Here is an 11,027-nt window from a genome sequence, read left to right as displayed (position 1 = left end):
TCTAGAAAAATGGTATCTCACTTGTGTGGGTCGGCCTAGTGTCCGTGACAGGAAACGGCAAAAAACGCAACGTGGTCACACCTCAGTTTCGCAGGGAAACATGACCCTTTTTTGGCAAAGTGCCTAGCTGTAGTTTTTGAACCTTAGCTCTGCCGGCACCTAGTGAAACCTAGCAAACCTATACATTTTAGAAAACTAGACACCCAGGGAAATCCTGGATGGGGTGACTTGACTGTCTCCCACCAGGGTCTGTTACCCAGAATCCCTTGCAAACCTAAAAAATTGTCAAAACTAAACACATTTTCCCCACATTTCTGTGGTGGAAAGTTCTGGAATCTGCGTGGATCCACAGATTTCCACCCACCCCGCGTTCCCCAAAGTCTTACAAGAAAAATGGTACCTCATTTGTGCGGGTCGGCCTAGTGCCCGCGACAGGAAACTGCGCAAAACGCAACGGGGTCACACCTCAATTTTGCAGTGAAAAATGACAATTTTTTGGCAAAGAGCCTAGCTGTAGTTTGTACACCGTAGCTCTGCCGGCACCTAGGGAAACCTAGCAAACCTATACATTTTTGAAAACTAGACACTCAGGGGAATCCAGGATGGGGTGACTTGAATGCCTCCCACCAGGGTCTGTTACCAAGAATCCCTTGTAAACCTAAAAAATTGTCAAAAAAACCCACATTTTCCCCACATTTCTGTGGTGGAAAGTTCTGGAATCTGCGTGGATCCACAACTTTCCACACACCCCGCGTTCCCCAAAGTCCTACGAAAAAAATGGCACTTCACTTGTGCGGGTCGGCCTCGTGCCCGCGACAGGAAACGGCGCAAAACGCAACGAGGTCACACTTCAATTTTGCAGTGAAAAATGAACCTTTTTTGGCAAAGTGCCTAGCTGTAGTTTTTGAACCCTAGCTCTGCCGGCACCTTGGGAAACCTAGCAAACCTATACAGTTTTGAAAACTAGACACTCAGGGGAATCCAGGATGGGGTGACTTGACTGCCTCCCACCAGGGTCTGTTACCCAGAATCCCTTGCAAACCTAAAGAATTGTGAAAAAAACACATTTTCTGCACATTTCTGTGGTGGAAAGTTCTGGAATCTGCGTGGATCCACAAATTTCCATAACTCCCTGGATGCCGCTGGGTGTCTAGTTTTCAGAAATGTGTGGGTTTGGTAGGTTTCCCTAGATGGCCGCCGAGAACGGGGCCAAAAACCCAGGTGACCCCCCTTGCAAAACCAGGTGTTTTTGAGGTAGGCAATTTTGATGTCACTTCACTACGTTTTGGGCCCTTGCTTGTCGCGGGTACTTGGGCCTCCCACACAAGTGAGGCACCATTTTTATCGGGAGATCTGGGGGAACGCTGGGTGGTGGGAAACTTGTGTGAGCCCGGTGATGCCACAACTTTCCCATACAAAAATGAGTGGAAAAAGTGATTTTTGCAGCTAAAATTGAGGTTTGCAGGGGATTCAGGGTAAGGAAACGTTGGGGGATCCACGCAAGCCATACCTCCCGTGAAGCCGCCGGGTGTCTAGTTTTCAGAAATGTGTGGGTTTGGTAGGTTTCTCTAGATGGCCGCCGAGTACGGGGACCAAAACCCAGGTGACCCCCCTTGCAAAACCAGGTTGGTTTGTGATAGGTAATTTTGATGTCACATCAATAGGTTTTGGGCCCTTCCCTGCCATGGGTACTTGGCCCACCCATAAAAGTGAGGTACCATTTCTATTGGGATACTTGGAGAAATGCACCGGGGTTGGAAATTTGTTGTTACTTTCCGCCGCGTGACAATTTGGGCAAAATAATGCAAGGAAAATGTCACAGTCACATTTTGAGGTTTGCAGGACATTGTGGGTAAGATAACTTGTTGGGATCCACAAGAGAGACCTCACCATGCACTCCCATGGGTGTTTAGTTTACGACAAAAACTACAGTTGTTAGGTTATTCTTAAATGAAATGTACAGCTTGACAGAGAGACAAAACAGACAAAGATTACTGCACAGCCATCTATTCCTCAAGCACACACACATACTGGTTGGATTTGGCACGAGGGTGAGTGATGGTTTAGTATATAAAATTTTATTAACAAGAGGTTTCACAAAAATGTAATGTACTGTCAATAATTGAAAGGACAAAAAACTGAACCAATGACTCGCAGCTCGTGAGCTGTAAAGCCATGTCAAGACACCAACCGCTTTACAGGCCATTTACACACCTTTCATACATGATACACACAAAACTGTTCACACCACCAGGCACAAAACCAACACATTACAACATTCACAAAAAGGGACAAGGTACACCCTGTTTGACAAAAACAGAATCGAATTTTTTTTCTACACAACCATCTATTCCTGAAGCACTCATACATACTGGTTGGATTTGGCACGAGGGTGAGCGATCGTTCAGTATATATACTTGGATTAACCAGAGATTTCACAAAAAAGAAATGCGCTGTTAATAATTAAAGTAGGAGAAACTGAACAATTGACTCACAGCTCGTGAGCTGTAAAGCCACGACAAGGCACCCACCTCTTTACAGGCCATTCATGCACCTTTCATACGTGTGACACATACAAAACCATTCACACCGCCAGCCGCTGGCCCAGCACATTACAACACTCACACCAGCAGACAGCGCCATTCAAGGGCCCATCACTTTCACACGCTCACATTCTTGATACAGCAACCACACCAGCCCACGGATTGCGTGGAGTGCCGTTTAGCTAGCAGTGTGTGTAGTGACCAGCAGCTAGTCACTACTCCCACACCGCCAGCCAAGTGCCAGCCCACTTACCACCAGCCAAGCACCAGTCCACGTACACCACCAGCTAAGCACCAGTCCACGCACACCGCCAGCCAAGCGCCAGTCCATGCACACCACCAGCCAAGTGCCTGTCCACGCACACCGCCAGCCAAGCACCAGTCCACACACACCACCAGCCAAGCGCCAATCCACACACACTGCCAGCCAAGCGCCAGTCCACGCACACCGCCAGCCAAGCGCCAATCCACACACACCTCTAGCCAAGCACCAGTCCATGCACACTGCCAACCAAGCGCCAATCAACTCAACGCTAGCCAAGTGCCAGTCCACACACACCACCAGCCAAGCGCCAGTCCACACACACCGCCAGCCAAGTGCCAGTCCACGCACACCGCCAGCCAACCACCAGTCCACGTACACCGTCATAATTTTTTTTCAAACAAGAAAGAAAACACAAACCAATTGCAACTAGATACCAAACTATAACTACAAAATCAACAGCAGAAACTAAAGACATCATTCTATTGCCAAACGTGAAACTGAACAACTATTTCAAACCATGCAGACCAGGCAGTACACTATTAGACTCACGGTTGCTCCCAAAAACTCTGTTTAGTGTGATACAAACTGAAACATGAGGGCACACACTGCCTAGGATTAGAAGGACAATCGGCACAGTGCATATGACTCTCCTTCCGCATACCTCTTCGCAAGCAGACTCTAAATCTCTTACAGAGATTGATTTTTTGGGCGTGGGAGGAATTAAATCTGGAAAGTGGCGATCTTTCAATCTAACTCAATAATGGGGGTGGGGATGCACACCATTTCTTTCCTTCTTCTCAAATTTAATCCTTGTTCTCCTGATGTTGCGTGCAGACTGGTAGGGTGCCAGCCCATAAGACACCGTGCAAGAACAGTTACATGGGAAGGGGCCTAACTTAAGCCCCAAACCAGACGCACTGCTGGATTGCGCCACTTTGGCATTCATTACTCATATTCTTTTTCCAATTTATGTGTAGTCATCCAACTCCTTCTGAACCATTCAACTAGATATTATGTGATCCTCCACACGTGGAATCTTTGCAATTTACCAAGCTTCTGATGTCCAAAATGTGCCCATCCGGACCTCTTTAAGTGAACACGACTGAGGCAATGGTTCATAAAAAGCAGTGTTTTATTCAGAAAATACCCAATGCATTTCGGGCTTCAAGCGCCCTTCGTCGGGGGTCACTATAAATAACAATAAAACAGCAATCAGTTTTGGTTTCTTGTTTAAACATATTACACAAAATTAGTATATAATATGTCAAAATTGCACCATGCATGACATGTAGCTAATATATCCCTTCATTAAAACATAACGTGAATAATACTGTGAATAATCACCCTCCTTCCACCAAACAGACCTATATTACCCTTGACGTTACCTATTATCATACCATGCTCTCCTGTCCCCTATTAATCACAATCTTATCTCTATTCCAACAACGTCCTTCCCACAAATAGTTAAACAAAACAGATGTCACGTTACCCCTCGCTCACAACAATGTACTCGCCTGGCCTGTTTATAGCATTCCTAACACCTTTTAGTACAATCGCCATCCGGGTGCTATTCGTACTCCCTCCTCCCTCTGTTCTATCTAAGTACAAAACTGTTCCATTATGAACTCTGTTTCACCCACCCGTTAACGCCACGAAAGTGCCTACTAATATGCAACAAAGACTTCCCATAGTTATGTTCGCTCGTTATTCATTGCAAACACCCACAAGTCTTTAAACTAACACCTAGTTGCTGCAAACACATATATTCACGTACCTGCCATAAGCATTTAAGATCAACCGTCCGTGTCATCGTTGTAGCAAGAAATGATTCGCTGCATTTCACCTCCCCTATTTAACCAAATGATCCCGCCCTGCTCTATCCCAATTGGTCCATTCATACATTGTTTTCCCGCCGTAGGTGATATTCACATGTAAAAACTCCATATCCCATCATGCAATTTAATGTGTTTAAGAAGAGCTCGAGCTCCCCATTCATGGCTGTGTAAACAAGTATTGTCGACAACAAAAAACATTTATCATTATTTACGACATAAATAATTAAAAGTCAATGCGCACAAAAGTTCAACACCAACTTTAAAGAACCAGGTCTTTCACCAAACGTGTGGATGCTGTTACGGATACAACTATTTAACTGTTTATCGAGCGGGTGCTATCCCCTACGGGCAATCAGTGAAACTCAATTATGGGGGTGGGGATGCACACCATTTCTTTCCTTCTTCTCAAATTTAATCCTTGTTCTCCTGATGTTGCGTGCAGACTGGTAGGGTGCCAGCCCATAAGACACCGTGCAAGAACAGTTACATGGGAAGGGGCCTAACTTAAGCCCCAAACCAGACGCACTGCTGGATTGCGCCACTTTGGCATTCATTACTCATATTCTTTTTCCAATTTATGTGTAGTCATCCAACTCCTTCTGAACCATTCAACTAGATATTATGTGATCCTCCACACGTGGAATCTTTGCAATTTACCAAGCTTCTGATGTCCAAAATGTGCCCATCCGGACCTCTTTAAGTGAACACGACTGAGGCAATGGTTCATAAAAAGCAGTGTTTTATTCAGAAAATACCCAATGCATTTCGGGCTTCAAGCGCCCTTCGTCGGGGGTCACTATAAATAACAATAAAACAGCAATCAGTTTTGGTTTCTTGTTTAAACATATTACACAAAATTAGTATATAATATGTCAAAATTGCACCATGCATGACATGTAGCTAATATATCCCTTCATTAAAACATAACGTGAATAATACTGTGAATAATCACCCTCCTTCCACCAAACAGACCTATATTACCCTTGACGTTACCTATTATCATACCATGCTCTCCTGTCCCCTATTAATCACCATCTTATCTCTATTCCAACAACGTCCTTCCCACAAATAGTTAAACAAAACAGATGTCACGTTACCCCTCGCTCACAACAATGTACTCGCCTGGCCTGTTTATAGCATTCCTAACACCTTTTAGTACAATCGCCATCCGGGTGCTATTCATACTCCCTCCTCCCTCTGTTCTATCTAAGTACAAAACTGTTCGATTATGAACTCTGTTTCACCCACCCGTTAACGCCACGGAAGTGCCTACTAATATGCAACAAAGACTTCCCATAGTTATGTTCGCTCGTTATTCATTGCAAACACCCACAAGTCTTTAAACTAACACCTAGTTGCTGCAAACACATATATTCACGTACCTGCCATAAGCATTTAAGATCAACCGTCCGTGTCATCGTTGTAGCAAGAAATGATTCGCTGCATTTCACCTCCCCTATTTAACCAAATGATCCCGCCCTGCTCTATCCCAATTGGTCCATTCATACATTGTTTTCCCGCCGTAGGTGATATTCACATGTAAAAACTCCATATCCCATCATGCAATTTAATGTGTTTAAGAAGAGCTCGAGCTCCCCATTCATGGCTGTGTAAACAAGTATTGTCGACAACAAAAAACATTTATCATTATTTACGACATAAATAATTAAAAGTCAATGCGCACAAAAGTTCAACACCAACTTTAAAGAACCAGGTCTTTCACCAAACGTGTGGATGCTGTTACGGATACAACTATTTAACTGTTTATCGAGCGGGTGCTATCCCCTACGGGCAATCAGTGAAACTCAATAATGGGGGTGGGGATGCACACCATTTCTTTCCTTCTTCTCAAATTTAATCCTTGTTCTCCTGATGTTGCGTGCAGACTGGTAGGGTGCCAGCCCATAAGACACCGTGCAAGAACAGTTACATGGGAAGGGGCCTAACTTAAGCCCCAAACCAGACGCACTGCTGGATTGCGCCACTTTGGCATTCATTACTCATATTCTTTTTCCAATTTATGTGTAGTCATCCAACTCCTTCTGAACCATTCAACTAGATATTATGTGATCCTCCACACGTGGAATCTTTGCAATTTACCAAGCTTCTGATGTCCAAAATGTGCCCATCCGGACCTCTTTAAGTGAACACGACTGAGGCAATGGTTCATAAAAAGCAGTGTTTTATTCAGAAAAGCCCGAAATGCATTGGGTATTTTCTGAATAAAACACTGCTTTTTATGAACCATTGCCTCAGTCGTGTTCACTTAAAGAGGTCCGGATGGGCACATTTTGGACATCAGAAGCTTGGTAAATTGCAAAGATTCCACGTGTGGAGGATCACATAATATCTAGTAGAATGGTTCAGAAGGAGTTGGATGACTACACATAAATTGGAAAAAGAATATGAGTAATGAATGCCAAAGTGGCGCAATCCAGCAGTGCGTCTGGTTTGGGGCTTAAGTTAGGCCCCTTCCCATGTAACTGTTCTTGCACGGTGTCTTATGGGCTGGCACCCTACCAGTCTGCACGCAACATCAGGAGAACAAGGATTAAATTTGAGAAGAAGGAAAGAAATGGTGTGCATCCCCACCCCCATTATTGAGTTTCACTGATTGCCCGTAGGGGATAGCACCCGCTCGATAAACAGTTAAATAGTTGTATCCGTAACAGCATCCACACGTTTGGTGAAAGACCTGGTTCTTTAAAGTTGGTGTTGAACTTTTGTGCGCATTGACTTTTAATTATTTATGTCGTAAATAATGATAAATGTTTTTTGTTGTCGACAATACTTGTTTACACAGCCATGAATGGGGAGCTCGAGCTCTTCTTAAACACATTAAATTGCATGATGGGATATGGAGTTTTTACATGTGAATATCACCTACGGCAGGAAAACAATGTATGAATGGACCAATTGGGATAGAGCAGGGCGGGATCATTTGGTTAAATAGGGGAGGTGAAATGCAGCGAATCATTTCTTGCTACAACGATGACACGGACGGTTGATCTTAAATGCTTATGGCAGGTACGTGAATATATGTGTTTGCAGCAACTAGGTGTTAGTTTAAAGACTTGTGGGTGTTTGCAATGAATAACGAGCGAACATAACTATGGGAAGTCTTTGTTGCATATTAGTAGGCACTTCCGTGGCGTTAACGGGTGGGTGAAACAGAGTTCATAATCGAACAGTTTTGTACTTAGATAGAACAGAGGGAGGAGGGAGTACGAATAGCACCCGGATGGCGATTGTACTAAAAGGTGTTAGGAATGCTATAAACAGGCCAGGCGAGTACATTGTTGTGAGCGAGGGGTAACGTGACATCTGTTTTGTTTAACTATTTGTGGGAAGGACGTTGTTGGAATAGAGATAAGATGGTGATTAATAGGGGACAGGAGAGCATGGTATGATAATAGGTAACGTCAAGGGTAATATAGGTCTGTTTGGTGGAAGGAGGGTGATTATTCACAGTATTATTCACGTTATGTTTTAATGAAGGGATATATTAGCTACATGTCATGCATGGTGCAATTTTGACATATTATATACTAATTTTGTGTAATATGTTTAAACAAGAAACCAAAACTGATTGCTGTTTTATTGTTATTTATAGTGACCCCCGACGAAGGGCGCTTGAAGCCCGAAATGCATTGGGTATTTTCTGAATAAAACACTGCTTTTTATGAACCATTGCCTCAGTCGTGTTCACTTAAAGAGGTCCGGATGGGCACATTTTGGACATCAGAAGCTTGGTAAATTGCAAAGATTCCACGTGTGGAGGATCACATAATATCTAGTTGAATGGTTCAGAAGGAGTTGGATGACTACACATAAATTGGAAAAAGAATATGAGTAATGAATGCCAAAGTGGCGCAATCCAGCAGTGCGTCTGGTTTGGGGCTTAAGTTAGGCCCCTTCCCATGTAACTGATCTTTCAATCTAGCCACATCCTCCACCACTCCAACTCTAGGAACACTTGCCTGTTCCACAACAACAAGGCTTCCTATCACAGACTTCTGAAATTGAACAAAAGTCAACTTTGACTCAGAAGAACACTCCCTGTCCACAACAAAAGCATTGAAAGTTGCTAAATTGAAGCGATGGATGGCCAACGTTTTGTACCAAATGTACGCCTTACGAATAGCAGTGTAAGGCTCCAACCTCTGATCTACTCTACCAATACCACCCATGTGCTTATTGTAGTCTAAAAGGCACACCAGTTTGAGTACTTCAGCAAACTGACCCCAAACAGCCACAGTGAAGTACTCTCATCATGGATGGTAGTCAGCATGTACACATCCCTCCTGTCCACAAATTTCACAGCAAGTAGTTCATCTCTACACAAGGAACTGCACTGCCCCCTCTGAAGTTTTTTGGAAACAAGCTCTTTTGGATAACCTTTACGGTTAGAGCAGATTGTGCCACAAGCAAAAGTGTCCACTTTGAACAATTCCTTAAACAATTGCACAGCAGTGTAGAAGTTATCAAGGTACAAATGGTGGCCTCTGTTAAACAGTCCTCTAACAAGATCCCACACAATTGTTTCTGAAACTCCAAAAGTGGACGGACAACCAGGGGGGTCAATGGTGGAATCCCTACCAGTGTACACACGGAAATTAAAAACATATCCTGTCCTACTCTCAGACAACATATACAGCTTAATTCCATAACGTGCCCTCTTGCTAGAGATGTACTGCCTAAAAACCAAACAGCCCTTGACCAGAACTAAAGACTCATCAATAGATATTTCTTTCCCTGGTGTATAGCTCTCTGAAAATCGATCTAAAAAGTGATCAAGAACAGGCCGAATCTTAAAAAGATGGTCACAGTCAGAGTGATCTCGTGCCAACGCCAAAGTATTATCAACAAAATGCAGCATCCGAAGCAAAAGTAAATACCGATCACGGGTCATAATCGGAGGAAATATGCCCGTTGCCATCAAGGGACTGGTAGACCAATATGAAGCCATGGACGGCTTCCTTATCAAGCCCATCATAAAAGTCAAACCCAAAAACCTCTTCATCTCATCCAGATTTGTGGGAGTCCACCGGGTAGCTCTAGAGTGGAGCTTAAGTGTGGCACTGTGGTCCCTCAAAAACTGTTCAGCATACAAATTAGTCTGCTCAACAATCTCAGCCAAAAATACATCATCCATAAACAACTGAAAGAACTGGATAGGCAAAAATCATACGCAATCCACTCTACACCCTGCATCCACACTAAAGGCAGGCAACACACTTCCAGTAGGAAGCCTTGCAGCCTCAGGCTGCAATACCAATGTCTCTTGTTGCATCATTGGCACATCAGTGTCCCCCTCTAAAATAGGCACTTCTTCTGCACTGAGAGTACCTTCATCTGCACTGAGAGTATCTTCATCATCCGATGATTCCATGTGGAGAGAAAACTCATTGCCTGAATCTTACCCTCCCTCCTCTCCCTCAGAGGCACTGTCAGTCTCATAATCCTGCTCAGTGAAGATTCAAGCAGCATACCAACAACCTGCTGAGCATTCATTCTACGGCTAGCCACAATCCTTACTAATAAAGGTAACTTGTCAAACAAGTCAACAACAACAAACACTTTGAAAAATAAGTAATAGACAAAATGCGTCTATCAGAAAGACCAATATACTCCAAAATGATACCACTCACTTGCCAGAAGCAGCTAGACTCGCCACCACCTACTCTGCACAGACACAGTAAGGATCAACAATATCCCACTAAAAAAGAAAAAGAAAAGAAAATTACACATAAGACAATGCAAAACACATCGCAAAGAATTACATGCTCAAAACACTAACAAAATATGCTGCCATTACGAAACCACTTACAAAAAAATTCATTCATGCATGACAATAATACTCGTTTGGAGTAAATACAACAAAAAAAAAATTCTTACCAAAAAAAGTCAACTGCGCAAAACTGCAGAAGGAATAAAACATTTCAATCACATATACAAATAATGCACTAGTCCACAAACTAACCACCAGCCAAGCAAAAGGGGTAGGTGGGCCTAAAAGCATAAGGCCGATCTGCCCCCACAGGGAGCAGAAACAGCCCAAAAATTCACCCTCAAAGGGGGAGCAACCCTTGCCCAAGGGGTCACTCCCCAACACTAACATTTAAACAGACCTGGTGTCTACTGACTTCTGCCCCCCTAGGGGACAGATGGGCCTGAAAACATATGGCCAATTGGCCCCCAAAGGGGCATAAACAACCACAATAAATACCCCATAAAGGGGAGCGACCCTTGCCCAAGGGGCCGTTCCCAACAACAACAAAAACAATCCCTGGTGGCCTAGTGGGCATACAATAAAATACATTATTTTAATCTGCCCTTCCAAGGGGTCAGAAACAGCCAAAATAAATGTACCCAAGAGGGGAG

The 11,027-nt window shown here is 43.7% G+C and overlaps 2 long non-coding RNA genes across 2 annotated transcripts; one reads left to right on the top strand and one right to left on the bottom strand.

Annotated features, from left to right (window-relative positions):
* Positions 1–3,922: 3,922 nt before the first annotated feature.
* LOC146862930 (uncharacterized) lies at positions 3,923–6,438 on the bottom strand. The gene is made up of 2 exons (XR_014978530.1): positions 6,026–6,438; positions 3,923–5,439 (listed from the first exon to the last, which is right to left on the bottom strand). It is a non-coding gene; the product is annotated as an uncharacterized LOC146862930 (long non-coding RNA).
* A 1,191-nt stretch (positions 6,439–7,629) lies between these two features.
* LOC146862929 (uncharacterized) lies at positions 7,630–8,330 on the top strand. Its single transcript, XR_014978529.1, has 2 exons — positions 7,630–7,670; positions 8,257–8,330. It is a non-coding gene; the product is annotated as an uncharacterized LOC146862929 (long non-coding RNA).
* The last annotated feature ends 2,697 nt before the right edge of the window (positions 8,331–11,027 follow it).

Source organism: Triturus cristatus, chromosome 2_2 (assembly GCF_964204655.1).
Source record: "Triturus cristatus chromosome 2_2, aTriCri1.1, whole genome shotgun sequence".
Lineage (NCBI taxonomy): Eukaryota > Metazoa > Chordata > Amphibia > Caudata > Salamandridae > Triturus > Triturus cristatus.
Note: the sequence above shows the minus strand (reverse complement) of the source record. Positions and strands in the feature narration are given on the sequence as shown.